Source organism: Molothrus aeneus, chromosome 1 (genome assembly GCF_037042795.1).
Source record: "Molothrus aeneus isolate 106 chromosome 1, BPBGC_Maene_1.0, whole genome shotgun sequence".
Classification (NCBI taxonomy): domain Eukaryota; kingdom Metazoa; phylum Chordata; class Aves; order Passeriformes; family Icteridae; genus Molothrus; species Molothrus aeneus.
The window spans coordinates 91,304,000-91,326,736 of record NC_089646.1 but is presented as its reverse complement, the minus strand read 5'-3'; the positions used below and the strand labels follow the sequence as shown (position 1 = coordinate 91,326,736).

Below are 22,737 nucleotides of genomic sequence, written 5' to 3'. Positions count from 1 at the left end.
TTTTCATTGATAACCATGAGCTAATCAAAGACTATCTGAACTGTAGCAGTAGCTTCGGAGAGATCATAAATCATAAAAAAAAACCCACAAAAAACCCCAAACCAAAAAAACCAAACCCAAAACAACAAAAAAATCCCCACAACAAAACAAACTAAAAACCCCCAATGAAACATCTGTTTTAGAGCCAGTGATTGCCCGTGCAAAATGAAATATTGAAAAATGAAGATGAAGCTTTGCAGTTTTCCATTTATTTTGAAAAGGAGATTGTATAATATTGCAGAATCAAGAGGACTTGGAGACTATCAGAAGTGTTTGTATGAAGGAGAAGCAATAACAAAGGCTCAGAGAAATCTGCAAGAACCACCCCTTGACCTACTCACTTTGTTTTTTTAATGCACAGGGGAAAGAACAGCTGGCACGCAGAGAAAAGGGTTACTAGCCACTATGCTGTATGCCATTAGAATAGATATTGAGGTCTGGTCAAACTGCTGGACTGCTTGTTAATGGTGTACATTGTTAAAGAACACAAGCATCTTGTATGTGATTCTAAGAGAACTTGTTTTAGTTACATACTGCAGAGCACTCCTGTTGAGAGATGCATGTACCTACAATCCACTGTGTTCACAGAAAATCCTTAAATACTGAAAGCTATTTTTTTACTTCCAAAGAATGGATTTGAGCTTCACCCAAACTAAGATCAACCCAGATGGAGCTTTCTCTACCTGGTTGTCCCAGTAGGCTTTTCAATTTTCCTGTTTTATGAATAACACATGTAAAATGTCTCATGCAGAAGTTTAATGACTATTATAGCAGGAAGAATAAAGTTTTCACTAACTGAAAAGTAGAATTGTACGTGGAAGAACTTTGGGGAGATCTGAATAATTTCCTAAAGGTTATTTTTGCTTCCTCTGATGAGGTAGGACTTCTGCTATGTATTTCAGTGGTCATAGCAAAAATCTTCAGTTCACTTTCTTCCACTGGTGTTTTTGTATGTGAGGCACTTCCCCTGACGTCATGCACTGTAAAAACAGTGAGAAAACCCAAACAACCTTGTGCTATGATGCACTGCACAGTGAAACTATTCACAATTTTCTTTGCAAAGCCTCTAGTAGGCAAGACATTAACATTTAAAACCTTTTCCTACCCTGAACTTCTGTAGAAACCCTAAATGGGAAAATAAAGCTCTTGGAAAAAAAAGGTGTCCTAAAATAAAATAAGATAAAAAACAATGCAGCAATATTAAGTCTCCCAAAGAGCTTATGACTCCATCCTAATGGTTGTTGATGGCAGGCAAACAGCCATTAGCTGAAGAACTGAAATGACTGCGAACATTAAGTGTCATCACAACATTTAAGAAGCTACAAATGTTTGTCTGGGGATCAGTTGAACTACCTCATTCTCCCTGATCAATGACAAAAGCCCAGTGCTAAAATTTAGGTGCACTGAAAGCACATTTTCATGTCAAAGTTACAACCGAATACGTTTAACATCATTTTTTTCTATTATGTAATAAACTTCACAGGACAAATCATTCACACTGAGCTCTGAATGTGTTACTGATGTGTCAGCAGGACTGTACTACAGAGAAATTTTTCTAACCTGCCAAAAGCTCCATCTCTTATGGTCTGGAATTACAGAAGTGACATAAAATTTAAGGTTTTCATCATCAGAATGTTTTCCTTTTTTTTTTCCTTCACACTGGCGAGTCAGCAGAGGACTTTGCTTTCCCAGTTCCACATCCTCCCTGCCAGGTATTTCTTCTATTTCAGTTTCCCACCTTTCTGAAGCAAGAATGTGTATAAATAATGAGGACTTTCACCAGGTGTGATGGATGATGTCATGTGGTTTGTTTTCCTTGTTCCTGGATTGAAAACTCTTATCACACCTGGACTGAAGGATTCCTCCACTTTTCAGTAACTATAAGTAATTGGAATAATTCCCTGTTTTGGGAAATATTAATGAAATGAGAACTCCTATTTGGTTTGTGGCAGATTATATGTTTATATATTTTTACACAATTTCTATATTCTCTAATTAAAATGTAATTCAAAACTGGAAAGTGTATATCCATTTATTACTCAAAACTTCTCTTTTAAGATCCAGGTACAAAAATGATGAAGTGGAAAATATAATTTATTTTCAAATACTATTAGACAGTAAGCATCATTTCCTTAGTAGGAAGATTGTCAGATTTTATGAGGCATGATAGTTCAAAATCGATGTTAATTAAGTAAAACAGTGTGTTCAGGTTTTCTTTGTGAGATAGGAAAATCCTGTGAAGTGCTCTAGGTAGACCAGGGAAAGAGAGAATATTGATTGCAGCAAAAGTGTATATAGGGTAGCACTTCTTTCAAAAGACTTTTGAGATCTGCAAGGTGGTAAAATTTTTAAACAAATATTTGCTGAGGTCCTGTGCATGTGCGGTTAAATGTTGGCTGGTAGCAGCAATTTTAAAGTGAACGGATTTTGCTGATTACTTACCACTACTGCAAAATGACATTTGTGTTCTACTGTTTTTAATTTGCCATTCTGTTTCTTCACTGATTTTGCATGAATTAACTAATCATAGCAAAAAGCAGGGTTAAAAAAAGTATGATATTTTCTGATGTCAAAAGAATTTTTGAAAACTCTACAATTACAGCTGAATGGGGCACTTGACTGACCTCTCTAATCATCCACCATTTGTGCACTTTGTTATTGCTTTAGAGAGGATGACAACATAAATGCTACCAGTGATTATATATGTACTGGAAATTTGCCCTTTCCTTTTATAGAAAACAATCTCAATGCCCTTCAGATGTCATTCTCAAAAGCCTGAAGACCTCCTATCTTGTGATTAGGCTGAAGCTTTCCTACCTCTTCTGAAACCTAATAAGGTTTCTGACATTAACATCAATTTCTGGAGTGCTTTCAGCAGTTGAACAAAAATAGTTTAATCTGTTCACTTCATGCAAGAGTTCTGTATCATCACCAGTAAAATGCTTGTTTTACATGAGATCTGCCAGGTCCAGAAAGCAACCCAAACCAGTAAACAGATTACCCACAGAATGCTGATATCCCCTGTGTGTGTGAGTGTTCAAGCTATTATTAGTCAATTCTGTAGTTCCGTTGCCTTTTTCATTTTCTTTGCTCTTCAGTCTTCTGGGAGGGCTGGCAGGTCCTTGTCATAGCAGATGAGTGATATCCTAGGTGGGAACTGGCAGAGTGAGAAGTAAAGCTTAAAACTATCAGGGGCCATCAGGGAAATCAGATTTATTTTTTTTTTTAATTTTTAAATCTATAAGTGCAATTTCTTTGTGGTTATTACACTAGCCAGAATCTCTCTGGAAAAGGCAGAGATTTGTATGGTGACTAATTTACCTTTGACTTATTTTGTCTTTATTGCTATTCCTTTTCTGTAGCTTCACAAAGGTTTTAAAAGGAGGAAGAGTCTGTGCTCCCTGGAGCATTTTATCCAGCAAATATCTGTGAAGAACAGACTGGGCTAGCACACAATATCCAAAAGTCCTTGCCAGTTTTTCTACACAATCTCCTCACCAGGTCCCTTGGCCAGTAGAGCAGAGGATTCTGTTTGCAGAGCTGTGGTGCTGCTGTGACAGAGCTCAGCGGGGTCAGTCTCAGCAGCTGGCTCAGGACATTGCAGCAGAGCCCACTGTGGCTCTGGGCCACTTCTGGAGCTGCACTTTCACCAGTGAGAAAGGTCCAACATTAGACCTCAGTCCCTTTTCCAGAGATGGGTATGAAACATAAGGTAAATAGCTGCAGCTTCTGTTTACTATGATCAAAAGAAACTGTGTGTTTCCCACAGCATAGGAAAATGCAGGATCATACTCTTCTGTCACACTGTTAAAATGGCCTTTATATACCATCCCACTCTGTTTTATCTTCCCTTTAAATGGCTTCAACTGAACTGGCATAATGACTGTACTACAGTGAGTTTGCAGTATGAATTAGATATCTCTGGCATCTTTAATTTGGCACATTTAGCAGTCATATGGAGCTCACATGTGATTGTCTTAAAACTCAGACTTTGCTAAATTAGAAGATCATTCTTACTTCTTAAATTCAATTTTTTTTTCTTTCCTCCCAAGGATAATTATAGTTGGTTTAAACGCTGAATTCTGTAAAGGTGCTTCATAAAAGGATTCAAACAGTTTGAGCACACAGTGTGAAATTGAGAGCCAGGCTCTTAATTACTGATGAAAAGAGAAGGATCAGACACTGTCAACTTTTTGATTACTTAATAATTTGTAGGTATTTTTAGAGCAAAACAGCTGATGTGAACAGTGATATGAAGAAGAGATTTTCCAGGAAATGGATCCCTTTTGTTTCATGTATTTTTTACTTTGTGCAGTCATACTTTCCATTAATGCAAAATAGGAATGACAATACTAAGCTAGGGTAGCTCATTTGGAATGCCTTCCAATTAAAAATTTGGTAGGCAACCTAGAATAATAGGCAACCTTGTTTGTCTTTGTTGATACCTGAGCTTAGGTTTGGGTTACATTATGGATCCCATCTTATGTCACAGAGTATCTCAGCAAAGCACAAAACTATTACTGAATTCTTGCAGTTCAGCGACCAATTTAATTTCCCTCCAATGTTAATTGAAAAGTTTGGACATTTCTGTAACATTCTAATGATTGAAAGATGAGGTATGCAGTGTTTCAGGACACAAGCTTTCTTACACAGATCTGAATACACACCCCTTGCCTCTTTGACATGAACTAAAGGATTTCTTTAGGTTATCCAGTGGGATTAAAGGGTATTTTTTGCTTCATTCATTTTCTTGTTATACTGAAATCCAGTTCACCACCCCACCTGAGTCAATGGACTGGACTTCAGACATTGTCTAATTTCACAAATACTTCAAAAATTAAACTATTCCCACAATTTGATATAACAATATATATGTTTATACTGAAACTCCTAGAAATCTTCATTTCAAGTGGTATTTTAGTATGAGATAGTAATTCAGTAATGGTTAGCTTGAAATCATGACACAACAAAATGACACCTGCTGGAATACCAACATGAATATCTCCTTTTTTTATCCAGTCCTTTTCTCAATTTGGTTTTCTAACGAATAAAAATTGACCATGTAAGCCAAGGAAAGTGTACTGATATGTTTGGGGGCTTCAAGGAAATTGATGTTGCTATTTTACATCCCTCAGCTTGTTACATATACAGAATCCAGTCCTAAATTTCCAAGTGAATGGGATTGAAGAAAGACAGGAAACCTCCTCTCCTCCCCCAAATGTATTAGAGATAACCACTGTAATTCCTATTATCCCAAAAAACCAAGGTTTGATAATACAGACATAGTGATATCATCCTGCAATATATTTAAAAGAAAACTTCTTTTAAGGTCCCCATCTGCCTCTTGTACAAATAATTCCATAAATCACTCAGCATACATACTGTAAATTTAAAGATGATAAAATGCCAGAAGAGCTATTTATAAACTCTTGTATCATGAATTTGTCCATACATTTATTTGCAGAGAAAATCCGCCATCAGCATTATTTATAACATCACTTTACTTAATGAGTTTTATTTCCCTGTTGTGGTGGTTCATTTTTTTTTAAATGAGAGGCAAAAGGTTCCCAGAGATTTCTTGCTATTTTTATTAATATCATCTCCTAATCCAAGCAGTTTCATTTATTTGCATTAACATAAAATGCAAAATAATAGTTTAGACTGAGTCAAGGAACCTCTGTGATGCTTGCAAACAACCAAAGACTAGGAAATAAAAGGGAAAAGGCAAAATTCTATTGAATCATGGAGAGTTTCAAACAACTGTGACTAAGTCTTCCCACTCTGCACTCAGCCATCGCTTCAGTAGAAATTTTACATCATATTATTTCCTCAGAGAATGTTGCCCCAGTTGCATATCTAGTGACTGGGTAATGAAATTTTTCTGTGTATGTGCATGGAGACAGAGGGACAAGTGTTCCAAAGACTTAATAAAGCACTCGGCAGCAGAACGTGTGGTTTCCTTTGAGGGGAGGGCAAGGGGCCAAGACACACAAGAGAAGTAGGTCAGGGGAATGAGGAACTCTGCTACTACCCAGACCCTCTTGCACTGTACAGATTCTTCCAGAAAAGTGCAGTTCCTGGTATCAGCTTCACAAGATGAATATTGTCCCCTCCTTTCCGGTGAAGCTGCCCAGAATTGTGGCTCACAACCCAGACTTGCAGTTCCTTCTAGTTTTTAATTCCTTTCCTAGCTAGATTTCCTGCTATGCTGAAGGCCATGCCAGGCACTCCTTTTGGTGGCTGGAGCAATTCAGTGCCTCCTTGCTTATGGTAATGGAAACAGACAGCATTCTTGGGAATGACAGCAAAGGCAGAAAGGAGAACAGTGGAGTGAAACCACAGAGGACAGCCAGGGACAAACTGTTTGGGTGGCCCCAGCTGGAACCAAGTTAGATACTGTTTTTTTAATTAATTTCCTAGTGGGTAGGCTTTGAGTTGTAAGCAAGGATATGACTTACTGCCCATTATGTGGCACTCAGAGAAACTGGATTTAACACTTTTCCTGTAAACAAGCCTGGCTTGCACCCAACAACCAACAGAATCTATCATCAGTTGCTTCTTCCTGTAAGAAAAATCATATCCTCTATTGTGCCCAGATATTTGGGTCAAGGAGGACAGCAATCTCACCTCTACAATTGTCTTATATTTTCTGTTTAGTGCTATAATTCCCTTGATTTGTGGATTCTAAAAATATTTACTATTATGCTTATTTGCATTATAATCACGACAACAACAACAAATGGACATTGACTTAATTTTGAAAGTGAAAAATCCATTCCCTAAGAGGATTTAAAAACATATATATCATGTGTGGGAGAAGAGGGAAGCATAAAATAGGGTTGTATGACATTTTCAGAGGCAAATACCAGCAGAGACCACTGCCACCTTATGCAGGCACTGATAAATTAATATTTTCTGGGCTGTAGCAAACAAAAAGAGATTAATTATCAACATTAGGGATGATTTTAATTTCCTCACTAGTTTTTTTTTTTATATTTTCCAAAACAATAAGATGATGGTCCATCAACCTATTGGAGGATTTTGCCGCTATTTTTATGACTGCACTAAGACATAATTGAGGAACTGCTGTAGTAAGGGGAGGTACTTCCTTTGTTTTCAAACATCTTTAATTTTTAAAATCTAAGACTACTTTAGTAAGTATATTCCATAATTTCATCATGATGATTCAAGCAGAAACATCTAATTCTTTTCCATGAATCCTTCTAAAATTAGGTAATTCAACTTCCCCAACACAAAAGCTGCTTTCTCTTCAATCAACTCCCAGTTTCTTTTTGATAGTCAAACATAAGGTGCATCTTAATGTACAGAAGTACATGAAAACGTTAGTCTTTGATAAAAATTTTGAAGATTTTGATTTTTTTCTCCCACCTTGCAACACCAGTAATCTCTCAGATATAACATTTTTACATACAATTTTCATGCAAAAAATGAGTGGATGAATAAATCAATAAAAGTCAGGTCAACAGAAATGTTTTGATTACTTCTAAAGACTTGATTTTGTTTTGACCTTTCAAAATTGAAAACCTTCTTTGATATAGCCTAACTCCATTTTGATAAGAAAGATCATGCTGAATTCAAAAGAGATGTTCTTTAGTTAACAAAGGTCAACGAGAATATTTTAGCACTTTCCTACCAAAAATAATTCTGCATGGGAAAACTGACTGAGACCACCTTTTTTATTATAAGTATATGAATCTTATGGCTACTCAAAATTTTCTGAGAAACGTATCTCAATACTTAGGGAATATCATCAGCAATTAGCTTGTAAATCCGTGTTCTTGACGGATTACTTCCAAAGATTCATGCTGGCCAGTATAACTGAACCTAAATTAGAGCAGTGAAACCAATGAATGAACCACACATCTTTGCAACTTTTACAGACATAATTATGCCAGCAAAGCTTACAGGTAAAAGCAGGTGATTAAAGGTATACAAATATGCCTTTATCTTTGGTAGAGTCTTGTTTCAGCAGTGAAAAATGTATGCTTAAACAAAAATTACACTTGGAATCTTAAATCAATGTTCATCCTGCTTTAAAGAAAGACTCTGGAATGAGGCTAAATATTTCACAGTTATATTGACATTACAGTTAAAGGAGACTATCCTACTAGCTGTCTCATCTTCAGCAAAACAGAATATAGGTTTTCATATTAATATTTCAGCTCCAGTTTGAAATAAAGCATCTCTTTTGGAAAAAAACCTCTTGTGACAATAAACCTATATAGCTCTTGCTCAGCCAATTGTATTGACTGTAGAAAAAATAGCCCTAATTTTGGTTCTGATGTCTAAAATGAAATATCAGGTTCCTTTAGTTCTCACTATGTTTTGTCTCCCAAAATTGAAAGGCTGCACAACAAAGTTTTGTTGCTCTCTTGTTATTAAGAGATTTTGACCTACTAAACTCTTAATGTAGTCCTTGATAAGCTATGTCTTAAGCTCATGTTTCACTGTTGACATATTTTATCTTTCTTTAACATGCCTTATTGGTCTTCACTGGACCAGTGGACCAGCACATTTCCTGAAATCTGAAGAGTGGAATGGAGTATGCTCAGCTGTCATAGCTTCCCTACAGACATATCCAGGATTAATACCATCGTAACACCCAAGGTCAAGTTAGACCAAAATGTATACATGTAACCAAAGGTGCCACAAAAATCTCTCCATTTTTCTTTTCTCTATTCTAAATGAATACAGAAATGTGAAGGTAGTTAAAAAACTGTAGAAAAGAAAAAAGATAATCTTGAAATCTTATTCACCAAGTATTTCTCTTGATTTCATAGGAATAGTTGACATGAGTGAAAACCATAATAGTTGCAGTAAACTACCTTGAAAGCTACATGCCCTCAAAACACAAAAAGAATAGCAGTTACAGGGATTTTTGATTTTTCCATGACATCTTTCTTCCACAAATAGCAATTTCTGTGTTGCCACTTCTATTGACGTTATTCAGAGCAAAGCAGGTAGTCATGGGAATTTTTTCTTTCTCGCAGTTCAGTAAAACTTTTATGCAACATTTTTCTTAAATAATTTATTTTCTTTCAGCATCTGTCAGACCAGATTTCATTTAACACAAGTCTACCAAACACTTTAAATGTTGCAGGTCCTTTGCTCTGGTATACAACAGAAGAATGTTCAGCTGAAAAAGCAAGCCGTCGTGGGAAAAAACCTAGCAACCATAAAACCAATTTTATATTTCCATAGAGTTTTTTTTGCATTGTTAAACTTGAAATCATAAAGGTTTTTGTTTGGTTGGTATTGAAGCATATATATGATATATATGTTTAAATATATGTAGGTAACACAAACAGATAATTCTGAACCTACTCTGTCTTGCAATTCCCACATATTCTTGATAATATTAGTACATTTGCTTATTTTTAAGGTGATGTCTCTGTGAGTTCTTGCATTAGAAAATCTGGACAAGACAAAATGTTTATTTTTTCAAGATAGAGAGTTATAGGAAGCATTTATCTGATGTGTTTTAATTTCTTTTCTATAGCTAAATATATAGTGTATATCCATAGCTTTACATTTTTTCTCTTGTCATGAGAACTTGAAGTTATCCTGGTAGGTAGAGACAATCTTACCTATAAGCATCTTCCCAGTACAGGTGTATCATACTGTGTCAGGTGTCAGCATGTTTCAGGAAGCTGCATTCTTTCAGTATTAGAAGCAAAGTCTGTAATCTTTACTGGACTTGAAGAATTCATTGAGGTGGTTATTTCCATGGTAAACTGTCTAAATCTATCCATACCTTTTTTTAATAAGGTGTAGTTAGCAATTTAATAATTTCTCCTGTTATTTTTTTAGGGATGTCTATTCCATAGTTTTATTTTGACAGGTGAGCATGTGTAATTCTTCTAGAGCACTTCCAGAACTGACATGAAAGCCATCAAAAACTATTTCTCAGCATAGCCCCTGACAGCTTACATTTACACCCAAATTTTCATTTCTGAGATCAAGGCATTAAAGAGAAACAGTAAGGGATTGATGCCTTTGTTCTTGATACCACTTTTCACAGCCCACTGAGAGACCAGTAGAGGATGAGATAAGCACAGGGAGACAGGCATTATCAGCATGAGGGCAGGAAAAGCAGCACATTTATGAACAGTGATGGCTGGTGTCAGCCTGGTTTGTCTGACTTGGCATTCACCTCCTTTGCAGTATTCACCTACAGTCACCAACCAGCCTGTCACACATTTCAGAACAAACCCTTCTGTCTGAGCTATCTGAGCAATTACTATGCTGTCCCCATCTCCTCTTTAAGGTTGCAGCATGACAGGACCTTAGGAGAGGTGGGAGGTGGGATCTTCTGGCACTTTGTGCTGGGCTGTGTGTGGCAGTGCTGGGGAGCTCCTCGGAGCAGGACCAGCCAAAACAGCTGGGTAAGCAGCAGTGCTGTGGCCCCAGGAAATCTCAGTTTTGCTGATGTGCTTTGAGGAGCTAAGGAAACTGCAGAACGTTCTGCTACAGAGCTCTTCGTTGATTCTCTCCAAAGTAAATCCACACTGAGGATCTCTAGAGCACTTCTGGTGCCAGAGCCAAGTGATCCAACTTAGTAAGGTGAGATGTCTTAGTCCTCTGCTGGAGTAATCTTTCCTACCATTGAGAAACTAAACTGAAGCTTGAGGCGGTATTCACAACTCATCTGAAGCTTGAAAAAGCATCAGCAGTGACAATTCCTGGTCACTTGAGTTTCCATACAAAGTAGACTTTTGGTAAATTACTGACAAAATTAAGTAAGAATCTCACAAATATATCAAGGATATAGAGACTGAAACATCAGATCATTTTGGCTCAGGAAGACTGTGGGGAAGAAAGGAAGTGGTGGTGAACACTTTTGCCTGCCGAATTACGAAGAAAGGGAAGAGAGAGCTAATGCAGAAAGTGGACAGGTTCACATGATCCTCCTAAACAGCATTTCCTTCTTTCACCACCAAGAGGGATATGAACTGACTCAGCATTAACCCCATACATAGTTCCCCAGTTAACACATATAAACCAACATATATAAACCAAAAATAGACAAGAATTCTTTCTGCAGCCTGGTGAATATTAATTAAAAAAAGTATTTCTTAATGAACTTTCGAAAAAGCGATTTTCTTCTTTTTGAAATGTGTTTGTATAAGTAAATCTTTATTTCCATGCAACTAGGCCTGATGCTCCCACAATCACCTTGACATTACCTTATAAATACACTGGTCATTCAATACAAGAAATTAAATAACAGCAATTATTGATTAGAAGCAGCAAATTACTTAGGAGATGGTTGAAGGCTATGAAATCTACCTCTGTATGAATCAGAAACTTTATTATAATTATTATAAAAAACAGGAACTCTTATAAGGGAAAAATACGAATGTAGTCTTTTGAGCTTGACTTAACAAAATCCTAATTTGAAAAATACCTATCCAATATTACCTTCCAGGGATGAATGGACAGGGGAAGACATATGGCAGTTTTTCATACACTTGTTTATGAACAGACAAGTATATCCACCACTGAGCAGTGCTAGGATATGTTCAATGGAATGAACAAGTGCAAAACTTTGAGTAGACCATGATTTAGCTAACCTGTTAAAACACAGGGATTTATGTATGTCAGACAGTGAATAAGTAGCATGGTTTGTTTGCATACAATCGAGGGATTATAAAATCTACTGTTTATGAAAAATTTTGAAAGCACCTTCAAAGGTGGACTCATACTATTGTTTTCAGGGAAAAATCCAAACTAATGCTTACCTTATATTTCAAAATATCACAGTTTTATATTATATGTATAATATAGAATATTATACAGCTGAAAGTTAAATGAACCCATTCTGTACAGACAGATTATGACAGCCTTCCTTAATTAAATAGAATCATCTTCTACAAATAATTCTTTGCTTTAGTAATTTGGACAAATTGAGGAACAATTGGTTAAGCAAAAAGTACCTGAATAACCACATGTAGTGTATCAAAATGAGATAATCCCCATTACACAACTTGCTTGTTAAATGGTCACTTAGCACTGTATGAGCAAGCTCTCACAGTACGGCCCTATGCATTTAAATTTTTATGGAGACATATTAACTTCTTACTGTTCTTTAAATACCTTTTATCCCCTGAAGACATAAAGTCTGTGGTATCTCGATTCCTATATCTGCTAATTATGACTAAATAAAAGGTTTCAGTTTTCAATGCAGTATTTTTAAATACACTGCTTTCAAGAATTGTATCAAATCTAATAGTCACAATATGCAATTTGGGTTGACTCACAGGATCATGAATCTAAACATTGAGATATTCATTGCTCATGTGTGAATCAAATCAAACCCTCAGGACCAACATCTCTTGTGACAAGCAATAAGAAGCTTCCTCCATTAATGTCTGACATATATTAGCTGTGCAAATATGCTCTTTTTGATTAAATAGTATGCAGATGTTATAGTTCAATTTCTATTCCCAACATATTTTCACAAGTATGAGTTCTTGTTCTCTCTTTAATAGGCTCTATGTTTGCCAAAATAGTCTCCAATGAGTCCACTAATGTTTAACTCCATGGTTAAAATCATTTGCCTATGCCATGGCTTACAAAGACACACCATATTGTTTACAGATTGAAATCAAATCCACCAGGTACCATTTGTTGCTTCTGAGGGTTTTTTTTCAGAATATTTTACTTGGTGGACAATTAATATAAATAAATACCTGAAATTCCCTGATAGAACTCCTGCCTATATGGACATAAGAATATCTTTACTGGCATCTTCTAGCCTCCTAGGCTAATCTGCACATGTGCATGGCTATCTTCAACCCTTAGCTTTCCATCATTATCTAAATGAAAAAAATAAAAGAGAAATGACAGAAATACACAGATGAAGGACATGACTGGATTTTACCAGTCATGTCATAATTTTTTTTATTTTTTGCCATCATCATGCCGATTTTTAATGAATGATGAACACTCACATATGTATAAAATAGTGTTTACAATGGGTGTGAAAGACAGGCAGGCCATGTTAGCAGAGGAATATATTTTGTGTGCATGGACAATAACAAACAAACAAGATATGATGTTATTAAACCTATCCATTAAAGTGGCTGTCCAGCAGGGTTAATATGTATTTGCTAAAGGGTACAAAAGGGTTTATTTTTCTAGCTCTGCAGAGAAGTGCCATTCAGAGTATATAATTGTTTTGGATCCAGCAGCCATATCTAAAAATTGATTGCCATAGTTCATCCCTGTCAGGCAGCTGCTTGGGTGGGAAGAGCACCTCTAGTTATAGCCTTCCCTAAAGTGAATGGGAATCTTACTCTTTATTTTAGTGCAGTCAAGATTATGCCTGTGGGTTTTTTTACATTTTTCAAACCAACCAGGATTCCTCCAAGTGCAACTATGAGTCACCACCTGCAGCACTGCCTGGGCTGGGCACAACTATTCAAACAAAGCCCTGTAGCCTTGTTACTCACCAGTGGATAGAGCACATCAGGCACACTTTTAGAGCACTTCTGATGTAGTTCCACAGAAAAAGTGAAACCAAATCCCAAGCACACATTCCCAAATCAAAATGCTGATGCAGGCAGACAAATAGACACAAGGTTCCTTGAGGAGGAAAGCCTTTTCATAAGACTTAGATTAAACTGAATAACTTATTAAAGGTGCATGTGCCTTTGTATGGGTATAGTTTCCTGAGACATATCTCTGATATAGATATCTTTTTTTTTCTTTATAAAGAGGAAATCAACTTTTAAGAAGCTGCAATTTGAAGATTCAGAGTTTTTTTTTTAAATTTACATTAGAATGCTGAACTATAATTTAGCAAGAAGATCAAAACAGAAAACTGAACCACCTTACAGAAGCTGTCTTTCAAGCATGAAGAGAGATTCAGAATGTTTCTGCAAATTGCAGTCTTCAGGCTGATTAGACATTCACTATGTCAGCATCACCATAGACAGAAACCTGGAGGGGGTTTTTTAGCTACACCCTCTCTCTAGATCTGTGTGTTTTAACTTGTGTCAAACAGTGATAGCAAACTACCAAGTTGGTGAGGCTGATCTGTGAGGGTGGCTCCCATGTACAGAACACCAGTCACTCTTGGCAGTGCCTTACAGGCATTGCACCCAACCATTGCACCTTGGAGTCCTCTGGCATGTGCAGGAACCCCTGTGCATGTGCAGCAAGTCCAGGAATTCCTGAAGGTGATCAGGAGAGAATACACAGTGCCCTGTCATCTCCTTAATACACAGAGCTGACAGAGCCAGCAGCCTGAGCACTTAGCAAAAAGCTGAGCATTTCTTTTCTCCCAAGCATTTCTTCTTATGGCCAAAAGAGTGTTGTGCTAGTTAACTGGCAGTTTTTGCAGTATAATGCCAAGTGTATGCTTTCAAATTCTTAGTCTGTCAAATTCACAGCTCATGGAGAATGAGGGTAAAAGGGTAGAATTTACCCAGTGTGCTTTTCTGTCTTTTTAACTACATCTGCTAAAGAATATCTGTAGCTCAGTGGACAAACTGTTGCAAGGATAAGAAGATACCAGGCTATTCACACAATTCCACTTCAGGAAACCACGGAATAGCTGAGGTCATAAGGCACATTTGGAATTCATCTTGTCCTCTCTCTTTCACACAGGACCAGCTAGAGTCAACCACATGGTGTTGTGATTGACCATGGTGGTACCCAGCACCTTCCTAGAAAACACAGGATATTAAGCTTGTTTGCCCAAAGCTGGCCAAGCTGTAGTGATGCATGAGAAGACAGGGCACTGGTGGCACAATTATCTCAGGCCCACTTTTCTGGCTTGTCCTGAAGTTTGCACAGGAATTTTTTGGTATTCAAGTGTGGATTTTGGTCTGCACTCAAAAGGAAGTATAGATATGCCAGTGGAATATTCCAAACACAGACCCACAGGAAAAAAAAAAAATCCCATGTTTTACCTTCTGCTTAGTCTCCATGTATATGTCTTTCCCCCTAACATATGTCCCCAATTCCCAAAGTGATGGGTATATTGAAAATTTATGCATGCTTTACATTTAATTTAAGCATTTCCATAGCAACTCCTACATTTCTGAATGTTTTATCCCAAGCTACAGAATATATTCTTTTCAGAAAAATTTCCCAGGCTGTATTTAGCCACATTCATATATGACTTTCTACAATTTAATTTTCAATGAAAGTTACCCTATCATCTACCAGAAGCAAATTTTTTAAGAAACAGATTAACTTTTATGACTTCTTTCATCTTTCTCTGTATTTAAACAATTAGTCCTGCATCAAATGGAGCTAAAAAAGCCTGATATCTCAGAATCAGTGTTTTTGATTGATAGATGCAAGTGTTTTATAAGGTCCAACTTTGAAGGAAGAGATCAAAGGTGCCTCTCCTTTTTCTCTCTTTCTGTCTCTTCTTATCCCCCTGGATCTTTCACACTGGTGCTTTCCTGTCAGGAGATTCAAAAGGATGAACATACTTTCTAGAGGCCTGATATTCAACCAGTGTTCATAATGACATGATGCTAGATAAATCAAATATATATATATATATATATTACTGTCTGTTGAAGGTTGAAGTCTGGAACAAAATTAGAGGGACTTGAGGTGATGTATGATACACATGGTAGTAATGAATTGATGACCCGTACTTCTATATGGGTGAACTTAAACTGCTTTTATAAACATCTGGGATTCAAGTAGGAATAAAAAAACCACCACAGATAGAAGAGGAAATACATATACAAATAAAGGAAAACAGGAGAGGTATGCAAAAGAATTTTCCTTGCAAATTTTCACTTGTTTTTCATCTGCATTTTGCCTTTCTAAATGTCACTTCTTGGAAGTGTGGAAAAGGATTCCACAACTGCAGGCTTTGCTGTCACAATAGCAAACTTTCATCATATCTGATTTCTGTTCCAGGACCACAGAGCACACATCTCTTACACTGGTATGCCTCCCCGAGCAGTCGGAATAAAGCAAAATTCTAGCAAAATTCTAATGGAGGGGAGGTGAACGAAGGATTCAGATTTGCCATCAGGTTATGCCCACATCACCTGCATTTCCTGCAAGCAGTAATGCCTAAGCCAAGGGCTGAACAATCAGGCTTCCCATGCATCAGACAGTAACATGATGCTGTACTTGGTTGCTGTGTCACACAAACCTGAGCTGCTCTATAAACAGCAACAAATAACTGAAAAGTCAGTGGTGACACACTTAAATTTGTAACTTGCACATTTCTTCCAGTTCCATCACTTTCATGCCAGGAAGAAAGAGAGGGAGTTAAGATGGAGATAGTCTCAGGATTCTGGCAAGCTCCAGGACATAACCATCAAATAAATCAATTAATTTAACCCTAATGCAATTATCTGCTTTAGATGAAGGGTGATTTTAGCTTGCTGAATTCATTTATAAGATCAAAAAATTATCCTAATAAATTTACACTGTTCTAAAGATGATAGCATTCTCAGTGGCCCTAGTACAACTCCAATGGCTTGAGTGGAGCTGCTAGACATAAGTTTATTACATAAATGAGAGCTGCTTTCAGCCAGGCAGCAACGATTTGATCTCCAATTAAAAAATTAAACTAAAAAAAAAGCCTAGCATTACAATTAAACTGCTGTTAGATGTACAGTGAATGTGCACCTGTAGCACTGAAATGATACTCAGTTTGTGGGTAGAAGTTTCAATAACAGATTCAAAATTGAAGTGATTTTCTCTGGTTTCTGTGCCCACTCTGTTGTAAGTCACAGTGTCCTTAGGAGGGCAGACTATGTGTAAGGCTCACAAGAACCTAGGGTATTAAACCTTACAACCTAAAGATTTGCTGTTTATTTTTTTCTGAAAACAGGGTAGTGAGGAGGAACAATGTCAGGCAGGGATTTGTAAAAACAGAGAACTTCATTAAAGGCATGTGGTAATCTCAGCTCCTGATCCTGATCAAACAGAAAGACCAAGGTGCTTCTCCAAGAAATGTAATCAAAGCCAGTAGAAAAACTTTGTAAGTGTGCATCCTGTATTTCCACAGGTTGCTAGAGTAAAGAGACTACTACTAATCTGTCTTGAGTCCTCTAATACAGACAAGAGTGCAAAGAGAGTATTAGATGGAGGAGTGTACAGCCTGTGAACCCTGGAAGAGTTGGAGCTCCACAGCAAAGTTTAGGCAGTTCTGCCCTCAATGCTGCACTTGGGCATCTGAAAAGTTAAGAGCTGGGATTTCAGAAGCATGAAAGGAGAAGTGGCAGCTAGACTGAGGTTGGGTGAATTTGCACCTTGGTGTCTATGTGACATCTAGGCAATTAAGAATTTAAATAATTTTGTAGTCCTGACCCTGCATTTCCACATACTTCCTGCAGTGCTTTAACTATTGCTGTCTTTCTCTGGACAATGCACCACCATGCAGCAAGTACTGTCAACATGCAACCACTGCCTGCCATCCCCAACTCCTTTTCTTCTGGTTGCCTTGCAACCATCAACCTTCTGTTCCAAGGAGTTCCCCTGAATAGTTCTGAACATTTTCCATGTAGCTAATTAGTTTGATTCCATGCAGCCCTGACATTTGTGGACACTTTCCTTATTTATGATTTCCTTCCTTTGTGGTGGCAGAGGTAAAAATGAAGCAGCCAGGTTTTCAGGAGGATGAGAAAACCTGGGAAGCACCAGAGAGGCTGCCACATCACCCATGCAGCCCAGGGCAGCTCAGCCCATGGGAGGCTGAGTGAGAGGAAATCTTCTACTTGTGGTGAGCGGGAAAGAGAAATAGATGTCTGAGAGAAGGTTGGAATAGTAAAGCTACAGGAACCTGGTAATAATTGCCTGCTGTATCCAGAACTCCCCAAGCCAAACAGAAGCTATTATATTTAAATTCAAAACTACATGTGTATTCACCCCATCTGAAACACATACTTGGCAGGTTAAAATTATGGCCTCTAAATCATAACTATTGAACATATAATACTGAAGGAAAGACATGGCAGCTGAAGTTAATAAACTGTTGGTAATGTATTGTTTCAGCTATCCACACATAAACTGGTCAAAAGTCACATTGGGACAAAGTTTAGAGAAGTAATTTCTTTACAAATTAAATGACTGCCTCAAGCAAGACCCAGTTCTGAGTACTGAGAAGAAGGAATGAATCTCAACCAAAAAATTACTTCAGCTAAGATGAATTTGTACATTATTATTCTGAAAATATAAAGCCTACACAGATTACCAGGAGAACATTCAGAGTTAGTAATTGATTTAATTATTTCAGTTCATGTTTATTTGCATCTCAGTTCTGAGTACTAAGTTGAGAAGCAGAAGTTTTTCTCATCAGTAACTGGAGTTTGACCTTAAACAGTAATTATAACCAGTTTCCTTGAAGGCAAATAGACTAGGAAACAAAGAAATTCCTATCTACATCTATCATGAAAATTCCAACCCATCTCAAATACAGCCATTAGACGAAGAAAGAAAACACAGGAATAAATAGCCAATTCTTCCAATTGTTAGATAGAGGACAATTCATGAGACCATTCTCACTAAGGTCAAAGACAACAGAACAAATAAGAAGGAGACAACCACCAGCAATGCTCGAGGACACATTTACAAAGAGGACAGGGATACGTGTCCACCATTTTGATATCACCAGTACCTGTGGCAGACCAGCTCTGCAGGCAACACATCCCTGTGACATTTCAGTTTCCTCTGCGAACATTCCCAGTAGGCACCTCCATTTTGGCGGTGAGGTGCATGCATGGCACCTCAGGACATCTATTCACCTGTAGCTTGTCTTTTGATGAGTCTTACCACAAAATGCTTCCCAACTGACTGACATGTGGGCTTGATTTTCTGGTTCTGCTCTGGCAGTACCTACCCTTGTGTGAAACAGAGCTGGTGGGAAGGGCAGGAAGGCATCCTTTTGTTCTTCCCTCTCCCATCCCAGCTGTTGTCTATTGGGATGGAATACAGATGAACTCCAAACTTGCTTCCATGACATCAATTTTGAACCAGCACCTTCCACTTTTGCACACTAATTTGCTGAAGCACAGTGGAATTTAAAACCTTGTACTCAAATTGGGAAGAGAAGCGTTAGAGAAGCTGCCAGGGACACCTCCTTGTGCCCCTTGATGTACAGCTGTCAGCTGGAGGAGAGGACATGCTGGAATGAGGCACCTCAAAACCTAATTTGGCGTCAGGAATTCTATTAACTAGTGCAAGCACTTGAAAATGGACCTAGTTCTCTGTGTGGCTGAGCAGCAGTGAAAGAAATAGGTAGAAAGATTAGGAAGGAGCTGAAAAATTTTGAGGTGGTGTACTGGAATACAGAAATCACTGGCCATTAAGTGTCTCTAATCCTTTTCTATTTTTGGTCTAACACTTAATTCTATGGCACAGAAATCCATCCTGCCAGCAGTTTCACTGGCTTTAAGGAACAAAACAAGTTCAAAATGTGGTAGAAGTCGAGGTAAATTAAACATTTATTGAAAAATTATTGTATGACTCAAATAGCCAAGAAGGTAATAAAACAAGGAGGTGCCAGAGTCACTAACATCCTGAATGGCCATCAACAAATCTCATCATACTTTCAAAATAAAATTTTCTGCAGTACTTCCTTGCACACAGTAAATGTCTAATTTCTCCTGAATGGGAGCAATGGTGTCATACATGCACGTACCAGTCACTTTGAGAAAATATGGTGACAGGGAGATGTTGATGGACTACCTACACTGACTATTGGAAATCACCTATTTAATCAACAGTGCCTTTAATTTGTTTCCTGAGGATGAAGACAGCTTCTACAGCTAATCCTGCCCTTAAGACCTTAATATTGTAATCCTTCTCATACACGGACAACACTTAATTAGAGGTAAGCTGCATTTGGTAGAATATGAAACTGCTCAATTATCTGTGTCACCTTTCAGTTGGCTGGTAAGAAAAGTGAGAAGAAAAACTTTCCTATGTATTTTTCATAGGAATTTTGTAAGGATGAGAAGTATTATCACAAAGAAATGTTATTATTTATCTTATTATGAAGTAATAAAACCCTGTATTTTTAACCCTCCCATAGAGTGAAGAAATGATACCCTGAAATAGGGTATTTTATTGAAATTTTCCCACTCCAATCCCAACAGCAAATACGTCCAGTGTATCTTGAAGAAAATAATGATTTTCCCATTTTAATAGTGGGGAATGATGAGAGACTAAATGGATCATTCAAAGCCATGATGGGAATTATGACTACACTCAAGTGGACTCAATAAGAATCCTGAGTAAGTTATCAGACCATTATGCCAATCTCCTACCCTGGTTATGATGAGCTTCAATTGCATTTTGTACTGAGCTTCATAAAATCTCATGTGTTCCTTGCGGCAGAACACTTCTCCATGGCATAAATAACAATTAAATTAGTATCAAGGACAAACTTGGTAGGAAATGAAGTTTCATCCTTAAACTTTGATATCCAAAGTGCTTCTGAGAAGTGGATTAGGAAGAGGAATGACCTACCCAGAAGTTTCATGACAACATACAAGCAGCATAAAGTTCTGCTGTGGTAGCAGAGTTGCTTATTTTGCATAAAAAATTAATTTATTAATTAATTTATTACTGCTAATAAAGAAAAATTCACTTAATTTAAGTGGATTTTAAAAACAACATGACAGAAAAAGTCAGGTCTTAATTATTGCTGTTGCTATATAGAAGTGCAACTTATATTTCACAGACAAGTGTGAATTTACACTTAAAACCATAATTTGTTGCAGTGTTTTTTCTACTTTTTTAAGGTAACTAATATATCTGCACTGCACCACAGCAAAGACAAAGGAACTGTTACTGTAGTTAAGACCAATAGCACAGTTGCTGGAACCTTAATTCCAGATGTGCTTTATGAAATGTCCAAGTTTACTAGCTAACCATATTTCCGGGAAAAAGAAAACAAAATATTCCTCCCAAAATACTGGAATTTTCTATGAAGGACTAGTAAACCCTTTATTACTTGTATAAAGGTTGCAGGTTTTTTTCTTCTTTAATTCTTGCACAACTTACTTCAACAGGTTATTTATGCAGAGTGTGCAAAGTATGTAATAAACTGTTGGTAATGGTAACCTTATCTATTAAAAAGGTGTTGATAAAATTAAGACTTTGGTGAACAGTTTTCTGATGTCACATTTGAAGAGTAAATACACTGTTTGGCCTCTTCCACCATTAATTATTTTTTATACTACTATCTTATTAGCTCCTATGTTTTCTTATATTTTCTGAGATTTTAGAAAGCCTCTGAACTAATCTGCTTTATGATTTTTGTTGTCCTCCTACTATCTGAAATTTCTCTTTCATCTCTCTGATCTTGCTTCCGTATATATTCCACTTTCATCACTGTGTGCCACTGACATCTACCACTCTTATCAGCTATAAAATTGCTCTTCAGAATGGAAACTCTTATATTATGCTTCTCTTTGCTGCATTTTTCTCAATCCTTTAAGTTGTTTCACAACAATTTAAATATAACTGAAGTTAGGGCCAGCTGTAAGTTTTGCTATGCAAACATTCATGGCTGCATTTCAACTTGCTAAGTAACTATGATCTTCATACTGATCTTGAGGCATTTCATTGTCGTTTCAAATTTATATTTATATTTATATTTATATTTATATTTATATTTATATTTATATTTATATTTATATTTATATTTATATTTATATTTATATTTATTTCTAACTACTAGATCTATGAAGGCAGCCTTTTCTGATCTGTTATGTGCTTTTTCAACAAAAATAGCAGATCAATACCACCATCTTCTGACTTTCACTATTAAAATGTAAGGTAACAATACTGTCACACATTTTTTGTAATAGAGTAATGATTGCCCAGATCACTGGCTTATATAGTACATACAAGCTCTATTATTGTGATATACTTTTGTTTTAGTATCTTGTGGTACTAAAGATAGAGCCTGTAAGAAAACATTTGGAAAATGGATCAACTGCTCAAACCAGCATACTTTCAAATTTTGCTCTTCATACTTTTACTCTGGTATTTCTGACAATAAAGTCTTTCAGTATACTCTTTAAAGCTTTAAGAAACTTTAAAGCTTTAAAGAAAATATAAAGGACAGGAATTTTTTTATGTTTTTGCGATGTTTGAAAGGAATGGTAATCTTGTATTCTTTCCAAACACCTAAAAGTCATTTGAGGGCAGGCTATTTCAGCTTCTACTGAGCTTCAAAAGTGAAACTCCAAAGGTATCCTCACTGACTGTGCATTTATTTATTAGGATTACTGCTCTTTACACTTCATACTTGAAAGGGGGAGGTTTGTCCTACAAAAGTGCTTGAAAGTTTCTACTTTCTTCATATATGACTATTAGAGCATGTCAAATATATTAAATTCCTGTTTTCCACAACTGGATGTAGTGACTCATACTTTGTGGCTGCTCTTTTCATTTTTGAAGCAATTATTCCCCAAAAAGGCTCATATACCCAGGTTGTCAGCCAATTATTTCTTATATGCTGGAAAAGAGCAGTCATCTTTGCAGAAATGTATCATTTGTTCATTTGCTGGAGTCTATGGTAGTGTTAGATTTCTTTGAATATTTCAGTTTGGATTTTAATTGTTTTTGTTCATAGGTGCTAAGTTAATGAATTAAATCCAGGACTACATTCATCCCTGGCAAAAGCACAGATTTACTACTTTAAAGCAAGTCTCTGTTTGTTAAAAAAATCTCAACATC

At 36.8% G+C, this 22,737-nt stretch overlaps 1 protein-coding gene across 2 annotated transcripts in view; it reads right to left on the bottom strand.

Annotated features, from left to right (window-relative positions):
- The window catches only part of GABBR2 (gamma-aminobutyric acid type B receptor subunit 2), a 457,582-nt gene that overhangs the window by 39,528 nt on the left and 395,317 nt on the right, over positions 1-22,737 (bottom strand). The gene's annotated exons all lie outside the window — the stretch shown is intronic.